At 44.5% G+C, this 10063-nt stretch overlaps 1 long non-coding RNA gene across 1 annotated transcript in view; it reads left to right on the top strand.

Moving 5' to 3' along the window:
* Positions 1–1595: 1595 nt before the first annotated feature.
* The window catches only part of LOC119368958, a 22988-nt gene continuing 14520 nt past the window's right edge, over positions 1596–10063 (top strand). Inside the window, exon 1 of the long non-coding RNA XR_005176792.1 lies at positions 1596–1943. This is a non-coding gene — a long non-coding RNA (uncharacterized LOC119368958). The remainder of the gene's footprint in view (positions 1944–10063) is intronic.

The following is a 10063-nucleotide window of genomic DNA, read 5'->3' as shown; positions in this document are numbered from 1 at the left end:
GTCCATAAAATCTCAGGCACGACAGAACCTTCAGCAGAACAGTGGCTCTTTACAATGACTAGTAAGCGTGCACGTGCAACGCACGTATCCTAACAAACTACAATAAAAACATGAATTATGTCTTGTTATTTTACCTGAACATCTAAATGCCTGTCACGCCCAAGTTTAAATTAATAGGATAAGGTTGAGAGCTTTTCACCCATTCGCTCCTGTGAAATGGGAATTCATGTTAATTATAATTATACAAGAGTACTAATTTATTAGAAACAAAAATAAACTAGAAAAATGTGTCTTACTCTAGCAACGGGACATCATCAACCATGTTGATGAACAAGCAAAGTTCATCTATTAAGTCGTCTTTTGTTGGAGTGACAAACAGCGAAAGGATAAATGATTGCGACATGTGCTCAACTTATGACGACGAGTTGGATGCTTTGGGTTTGTTAGGAGGTCTTTTGACAATCATACAATCGGTGGGATCCGTGTTGGTGTTATCATCATCCAAGTTTCGGTTTCTTATATCGTCATCATTGAATTCTGAGTCGACTAAAATCACAGCTAATTTTGTTCTAAAATATGTCATATGAACCTAAAGTGAAGTAGTAATAATAAGACTTAGTTTTCAAATAATGATACAACACAAAATAATTAGTATCATGATACGATGCAAAATATACCTGTTCGGGAGTGTCGGACAAACTATCTCCTGTGAAGTACTCCATGTAATTTAATATCCAGAGACCACAAGATGACCTGGATGATAAAGAAATTTTGATATGTTTAATAACAAGAATATTCAAAAAACATTAGTATTATAAAATGATGACGACTGAACCACAGAGTCATACCGGAGACGCTCGATAAAAAAAGAATTGAATAATGTTTGCGACTAATATAAATCAAATGACCAAAAGGGCTATCAATAAAATAATTGAATTTGTGAACGTATATTATTTTATATAAATCAAATGAACAAAAGCGCTATCAATAAAAAATGAATTTGTAAAAGCATATTTATTTGAGAGGAACCCATATAATTATTACTTCACCAAACGGGTACATATAAAATTTTAGATTTCACTCGTGCATTGCACGTGAACGCATAATTCTTTTGAGAGGAACCCATATGAAAAATAAAACAAAATAGACACTCCCAGTAATCCATTTGGTCGATGATATGTTTAATGTGGGTGACGTGATTAGGCCACACAAAAGCAACCAGAGGTGGGATTGCAAAAGATAAAAAAAGCAATCGAGGAACACTAATAAGGAGCAGCGGGTGAAAAGTAAAATAAAAGAACGGGCAGCGGTATCATTTTACGTCGCACATGATTCACATCAGTTCCTTTCTCCCAACAGGATGTATCCCGATTTTTCTTTTTTTGCAAAATTGATGTATCCCGATCTGCACCTAGCACTTGGCTTTCTCCAGTGATGTGTGTGCGGTGAGACCGTGAGAGACACAGGCAGCCATCACTTTGCTTTCTCCGCCGCCCGCCTGCTCTGCTGCACGCCGCCGCTTCCTCTGCAGCACGCCGCTTCCTCTCCCGGCACGCCGTCGCCCGGCGCCCCCCTCCCCCCCTCCCCAACAACCCACACCACCACCACGGCCTCGACCCTTCTCGTCCTATCCCCATGACGGCCTCGCCCCGCCGGCCCTTATCCCCACGACGGCCTCACCCCGCCGGCTCCTGTCACCACTGCGGCTTTGCCTCGCCGCCAACTCCGTCAATCTTCCCTAGACCGACTCTGCTGCCGCCATCCTACTGCCACAGAGCGGATCGAGATGCGAGCTGCTGGACACGATGCGGGAGGAGGCATCTCAAATTGGACGGAGATCCAGTGCGTTGACGTGCCCGCCGTAATCATCGTCCCCCGTGCTTGGCTCACACAGTCGCTCCGGGAGGGAGTTCGCAGCTCACGTACGTGCTCGGTTGCTGAAGGTATGATGTTCGTTTAGATGTTGTTAATGCACCTATGGTTATCAGTGGGGATTTAGTCAGGTGACATTTTTGAGGCAACCATGCTGTGACAAAGCTGATTGATTTGTGGATTTGAATTCTGGGTGGCTTAATTTGTCAATATCAGCTATCTATAATTGATGTTGAGTCGTTGCTTTTTGTGGCTGTTTCTTGATTAGTGTGGTATTCTCATGTTGTAATGTCGCATTATTTCTGGCACTAAGTAACAGAGAGTTTCAGGGTCACAACCAAGTTGGTACTGCACTATTTGTATCAGAAATACATGTGACACCATCATTTGACATCTGAACTTTGCTGACGCTTATGCCATTGTATGTGTTGGGGAACGTAGCAGAAGTTCAAAATTTTCCTACGTGTCACCAAGATCTATCTATGGAGAAACCAGCAATGAGGGGAAGGAGAGTGCATCTACATACCCTTGTAGATCGCTAAGCGGAAGCGTTCAAGAGAACGGGGTTGAAGGAGTCGTACTCGTCGTGATCCAAATCACCGGAGATCCTATTGCCGAACGGACGGCACCTCCGCGTTCAACACCCGTACAGCCCGGTGACGTCTCCCACGCCTTGATCCAGCAAGGAGAGAGGGAGAGGTTGAGGAAGACTCCATGCAGCAGCAGCACAACGGCGTGGTGGTGGTGGAGGAGCGTGGCAATCCTGCAGGGCTTCGCCAAGCACCGCGGGAGAGGAGGAGTAAGAGAGGTAGGGCTGCGCCAATAGAGGGAGAAACTCATATGTTGGGCAGCCCCCAGACCTCATGTATTTATAAGGGGAGGGGAGGGGGCTGCGCCCCTCTAGGGTTCCCTCCCCAAGGGTGGCGGCAGCCCCCAGATGCTATCTGGGTGGCGGCCAGAGGGGGAGAGAGGGGAGGCGCGCCTGGGGTGGGCCTTAGGGCCCATATGCCCTAGGGTTTGCCCCTCCCACTCTTCCCTGCGCCTTGGGCCCCTTGTGGGGGGCGCACCAGCCCACCTGGGGCTGGTCCCCTCCCACACTTGGCCCATGCAGGCCTCCGTGGTTGGTGGCCCCACTTGGTGGACCCCCGGGACCCTCCCGGTGGTCCCGGTACGTTACCGGAAAAACCCGAAACTTTTCCGGTGACCAATACAGGACTTCCCATATATAAATCTTTACCTCCGGACCATTCCGGAACTCCTCGTGACGTGCGGGATCTCATCCGGGACTCCGAACAACATTCGGTAACCACATACAAACTTCCTTTATAACCCTAGCGTCATCGAACCTTAAGTGTGTAGACCCTACGGGTTCGGGAACCATGCAGACATGACCAAGACGTTCTCCGGTCAATAACCAACAGCGGGATCTGGATACCCATGTTGGCTCCCACATGTTCCACGATGATCTCATCGGATGAACCACGATGTCAAGGACTCAATCGATCCTGTATACAATTCCCTTTGTCTAGCGGTATTGTACTTGCCCGAGATTCGATCGTCGGTATGCCGATACCTTGTTCAATCTCGTTACCGGCAAGTCTCTTTACTCATTTCGTAACACATCATCCCGTGATCAACCCCTTGGTCACATTGTGCACATTATGATGATGTCCTATCGAGTGGGCCCAGAGATACCTCTCCGTCACACGGAGTGACAAATCCCAGTCTCGATTCGTGCCAACCCAACAGACACTTTCGGAGATACCTGTAGTGCACCTTTATAGTCACCCAGTTACGTTATGACGTTTGGTACACCTAAAGCATTCCTACGGTATCCGGGAGTTGCACAATCTCATGGTCTAAGGAAATGATACTTGACATTAGAAAAGCTTTAGCATACAAACTACGATCTTTGTGCTAGGCTTAGGATTGGGTCTTGTCCATCACATCATTCTCCTAATGATGTGATCCCGTTATCAACGACATCCAATGTCCATGGTCAGGAAACCGTAACCATCTGTTGATCAACGAGCTAGTCAACTAGAGGCTTACTAGGGACATGGTGTTGTCTATGTATCCACACATGTATCTTAGTTTCCTATCAATACAATTATAGCATGGATAATAAACGATTATCATGAACAAGGAAATATAATAATAACTAATTTATCATTGCCTCTAGGGCATATTTCCAACAGCCTCCCACTTGCACTAGAGTCAATAATCTAGTTCACATCGCTATGTGATTAACACTGATAGGTCACATCGCCATGTGACCAACATCCAAAGAGTTTACTAGTGTCACTGAACTAGTTCACATCACCATGTGATTAAGACTCAATGAGTTCTGGGGTTTGATCATGTTTTCCTTGTGAGAGAAGTTTTAGTCAACGGGTCTGTAGTATTCAGATCTGTATGTACTTTGCAATTTTCTATGTCATATTGTAAATGCTGCTTCCATGCTCCACTTGAAGCTATTCCAAATGGTTGCTCCACTATACGTATCGGGTTTGCTACTCAAAGTCATTCGGATAGGTGTTAAAGCTTGCATCGTCGTAACCCTTTACGCCGAATTCTTTATCACCTCCATAATCGAGAAACAAATCCTTATTCCTCTAAGGATAATTTTGACCGCTATCTGGTGATCCACTCCTTGATCACCTTTGTACCCTCTTGCCAGACATGTGACAAGGCACACATCAGGTGCGGTACTTAGCATAGCATACTGTAGAGCCTACGTCTGAAGCATAGGGGACGACATTCGTCCTTTCTCTCTCTTCTACCGTGGTCGAGCTTTAACTCTTAACTTCATACCTTACATCTCAAGCAAGAACTCCTTCTTTGACTGATCCATCTTGAACACCTTCAAGATCATGTCAAGGTATATGCTCATTTGAAAGTACCATTAAGCGTTTTCGATCTATCCTCATAGATCTTGATGCTCAATGTTCAAGTAGTTTGATCCAGGTTTTCTATTGAAAAAAACCTTTCAAATAACCCTATATGCTTTCCAGAAATTCTACATCATTTCTGATCAACAATATGTCAAGAACATATACTCATCAGAAATTCTATAGTGCTCCCACTCACTTCTTTGGAAATACAAGTTTCTCATAAATTTGTATAAACCCAAAATCTTTGATCATCTTATCAAAGTACATATTCCGACTCCGAGATGCTTACTCCAGTCCTTAGAAGGATCGCTGGAGCTAGCATACCTTTTAGCATCCTTAGGATCGACAAAACCTTTGTGATTGTATCACATACAATCTTTCCTTATGAAAACTGGTAAGGAAAATCGTTTTGACATCCATCTGCCAGATTTCATAAATGCAGCTAATGCTAACATGATTCCGATGGACTTAAGCATCGCTACGGATGAGAAAATCTCATCGTAGTCAACTCCTTGAACTTGTGAAAAACTCTTCGCCACAAGTCGAGCTTCATAGACGGTGACATTACCGTCCACGTCCGTCTTCTTCTTAAAGATCCATTTATCTCAACGGCTTGCCGATCATCGGGCAAGTCCACCAAAGTCCATGCTTTGTTCTGATACATGGATCCTATCTCGAATTTCATGGCTTCTAACAATTTGTTGGAATATGGGCCCACCATCGCTTCTCCATAGCTCGTAGGTTCATTGTTGTCTAGCAACATGACCTCTAAGACAGGATTGCGTACCACTCTGAAGTAGTACGCATCCTTGTCACCCTACGAGGTACGGTAGTGACTTGATCCGAAACTTCATGATCACTATCATAAGCTTCTACTTCAATTGGTGTAGGCGCCACGGGAACAACTTCTTGTGCCCTGCTACACACTAGTTGAAGTGACGGTTCAATAACCTCATCAAGTCTCCACCATCCTCCCACTCAATTCTTTCGAGAGAAACTTTTCCTCGAGAAAGGACCCGTTTCTAGAAACGATTACTTTTGCTTCCGGATCTGAGATAGGAGGTATACCCAACCATTTTGGGTATCCTATGAAGATGTATTTATCCGTTTTGGGTTCGAGCTTATCAACCTGAAACCTTTTCACATAAGCGTCGCAGCCCCAAGCTTTTAAGAAATGACAACTTAGGTTTCTCCAAACCATAGTTCAAACGGTGTCGTCTCAACGGAATTACGTGGTGCCTTATTAAAGTGAGTGCAGTTGTCTCTAATGCCTAACCCATGAACGATAGTGGTAATTCGATAAGAGACATCATGGTACGCACCATATCCAATAGGGTGCAACTATGATGTTCGGACACACCATCACACTATGGTGTTCCAGGCGGTATTAATTGTGAAACAATTTCCTCAATGTCTTAATTGCGTGCCAAAGAGCGTAACTCAGATACTCATCTCTATGATCATATCATAGACATTTTATCCTCTTGTCACAATGATCTTCAACTTCACTCTGAAATTACTTGAACCATTCAATAATTCAGACCTGTGTTTCATCAAGTAAATATACTCAACATCTACTCGAATCATCTATGAAGTGAGAACATAACGATATTCACTGCATGCCTCAGCACTCATTGGACTGCACACATCAAAATGTGTTACTTCCAACAGGTTGCTATCTTGTTCCATCGTACTGAAAACGAGGCTTTTCAGTCATCTTGCCCATGTGGTATGATTTGCATATCTCAAGTGATTCAAAATCAAGTGAGTCCAAACGATCCATCTGCATGGAATTTCTTCATGTGTATACACCAATAGACATGGTTCGCATGTCTCAAACTTTTCAAAACGAGTGAGTCCAAAGATCCATCAACATGGAGCTTCTTCATGCGTTTTATACCAATATGACTTACATGGCAGTGCCACAAGTAAGTGGTACTATCATTACTATCTTATATCTTTTGGCATGAAAATGTGTATCACTACGATCGAGATTCAATAAACCATTCCTTTAGGTGCAAGACCATTGAAGGTATTATTCAAATAAGTAGAGTAACCATTATTCTCCTTAAATGAATAACCGTATTGTGATCGACATAATCCAATCATGTCTATGCTCAACGCAAACACCAAATGACAATTATTCAGGTTTAATACTAATCTTGATGGTAGAGGGAGCGTGCGATGTTTGATCACATCAAACTTGGAAACACTTCCAACACATATCGTCAGCTCACCTTTAGCTAGTGTCCGTTTATTCCGTAGCTCTTTTATTTCGAGTTACTAACACTTAGCAACCGAACCGGTATCTTAATACCCTGGTGCTACTAGGAGTACTAGTAAAGTACACATTAACATAATGTATATCCAATATACTTCCATCGACCTTGCCAGCCTTCTCATCTACCAAGTATCTATGGTAATTCTGCTCCAGTGGCTGTTCCCCTTATTACAGAAGCACTTAGTCTCGGGTTTGGGTTCAACCTTGGGTTTCTTCACTAGAGCAGCAGCTGATTTGTCGTTTCATGAAGTATCCCTTCTTGCCCTTGCCCTTCTTGAAACTAGTGGTTTCACCAACCATCAACAATTGATGCTCCTTCTTGATTTCTACTTTCGTGGTGTCAAACATCGCGAATACCTCAAGGATCATCATATCCATCCCTGATATGTTATAGTTCATCACGAAGCTCTATCAGCTTGGTGGCAATGACTTTGGAGAAACATCACTATCTCTGGAAGATCAACTCCCACTTGATTCAAGTGATTGTTGCACTCAGACAATCTGAGCACAAGCTCAACGATTGAGCTTTTCTCACTTAGTTTGCAGGCTAAGAAAATCGTCGGAGGTCTTATAGCTCTTGACGTGGGCACGAGCCTGAAATCCCAATTTCAGCCCTCGAAACATCTCATATGTTCTGCGACGTTTTGAAAACGTCTTTGGTGCCTCTACTCTAAACCATTTAACTGAACTGTCACATAGTTATCAAAACGTGTATGTCCGATGTTCGCGACATCCACAAATGACGTTTGGGGTTCAGCACAATGAGCGGTGCATTAAGGACATAAGCTTTCTACTGTCTGCATAATCGCTACTTTCAACTTTCAACTATATTTTCTCTAGGAACATATCTAAACAGTGGAACTAAAGCACGAGCTAACGACATAATTTGCAAAGATCTTTTGACTATGTTCAGGATAATTAAGTTCATCTCATGAACTCCCACTCAGATAGACATCCCTCTAGTCACCTAAGTGATTACATGATCCGAGTCAACTAGGCCGTGTCCGATCATCACGTGAGACGGACTAGTCATCATCGGTGAACATCTTCATGTTGATCGCATCTACTATACGACTCATGCTCGACCTTTCGGTCTCTTGTGTTCCGAGGCCATACCTGTACATGCTAGGCTCGTCAAGTTAAGCTAAGTGTTTCGCGTGTGTAAATCTGGCTTACACCCATTGTATGTGAACGTAAGAATCTATCACACCCGATCATCACGTGGTGCTTCGAAACGACGAACTTTCGCAACGGTGCACAGTTAGGGGGAACACTTTCTTGAAATTTTAATGAGGGATCATCTTATTTACTACCGTCGTTCTAAGAAAATAAGATGCAGAAACATGATAAACATCACATGCAATCAAAATAGGGACATGATATGGCCAATATCATTTTGCTCCTTTTGATCTCCATCTTCGGGGCTCCATGATCATCATCGTCACCGGCATGACACCATGATCTCCATCATCATGATCTCCATCATCGTGTCTCCATGAAGTTGTCTCGCCAACTTATTACTTCTACTACTATGGCTACCGGTTAGCAATAAAGTAAAGTAATTACATGGTGTTGTTCAATGACACGCAGGTCATACAATAAATAAAGACAACTCCTATGGCTCCTGCCGGTTGTCATACTCATCGACATGCAAGTCGTGATTCCTATTACAAGAACATGAGCAATCTCATACATCACATATCATTCATCACATTCTTCTTGGCCATATCACATCACATAGCATACCCTGCAAAAACAAGTTAGACGTCCTCTAATTGTTGTTTGCATGTTTTACGTGGCTGCTATGGGTTTCTAGCAAGAACGTTTCTTACCTACGCAAAACCACAACGTGATATGCCAATTGCTATTTACCCTTCATAAGGACCCTTTTCATCGAATCCGTTCCGACTAAAGTGGGAGAGACTGGCACCCGCTAGCCACCTTATGCACCAAGTGCATGTCAGTCGGTGGAACCTGTCTCACGTAAGAGTACGTGTAAGGTTGGTCCGGGCCGCTTCATCCCACAATACCGTCGAAATAAGATTGGACTAGTAACGGTAAGCATATTGTACAAAATCAACACCCACAACTACTTTGTGTTCTACTCGTGCAAAGAATCTATGCAATAGACCTAGCTCATGATGCCACTGTTGGGGAACGTAGCATAAGTTCAAAATTTTCCTACGTGTCACCAAGATCTATCTATGGAGAAACCAGCAACGAGGGGAAGGAGAGTGCATCTACATACCCTTGTAGATCGCTAAGCAGAAGCGTTAAAGAGAACGGGGTTGAAGGGGTCGTACTCGTCGTGATCCAAATCACCGGAGATCCTAGTGCCGAACGGACGGCACCTCTGCGTTCAACACACGTACAGCCCGGTGACGTCTCCCACGCCTTCATCCAGTAAGGAGAGAGGGAGAGGTTGAGGAAGACTCCATGCAGCAGCAGCACAACGGTGTGGTGGTGGTGGAGGAGCGTGGCAATCCTGCAGGGCTTTGCCAAGCACCGCGGGAGAGGAGGAGTAAGAGAGGTAGGGCTGCGCCAATAGAGGTAGAAACTCATATGTTGGGCAGCCCCCAGACCTCATGTATTTATAGGGGGAGGGGAGGGGGCTGCGCCCCTCTAGGGTTCCCTCCCCAAGGGTGGCGGCAGCCCCCAGATGCCATCTAGGTGGCGGCCAGAGGGGGAGAGAGGGGAGGCGCGCCTGGGATGGGCCTTACACTAGTGCAGAACCGGGCAATAGCACCGGTTCGTAAGGCCCTTTAGTGCCGGTTCCATAACCGGCACTAAAGTGTGGGCACTAAAGGCCCCCCCCCCTTTAGTACCGGTTCAGCACGAACCGGTGCTAAAGGGAAACCACGCGGCACGAGCCAGCTCCAGGGGCCTGGAGCCCTTTAGTACCGGTTGGTAAGACCAACTGGTACTATAAGGTTTGGGGGGTTTTTTAGTTTTATGATTTCTTTTTCATTTAGTTTTGTGTTTCCATTTTAATTCTTTTTCGTTTGCTGGTATTTTA

The sequence above is a fragment of the Triticum dicoccoides genome, chromosome 2B (assembly GCF_002162155.2).
Source record: "Triticum dicoccoides isolate Atlit2015 ecotype Zavitan chromosome 2B, WEW_v2.0, whole genome shotgun sequence".
Lineage (NCBI taxonomy): Eukaryota > Viridiplantae > Streptophyta > Magnoliopsida > Poales > Poaceae > Triticum > Triticum dicoccoides.
Note: the sequence above shows the minus strand (reverse complement) of the source record. Positions and strands in the feature narration are given on the sequence as shown.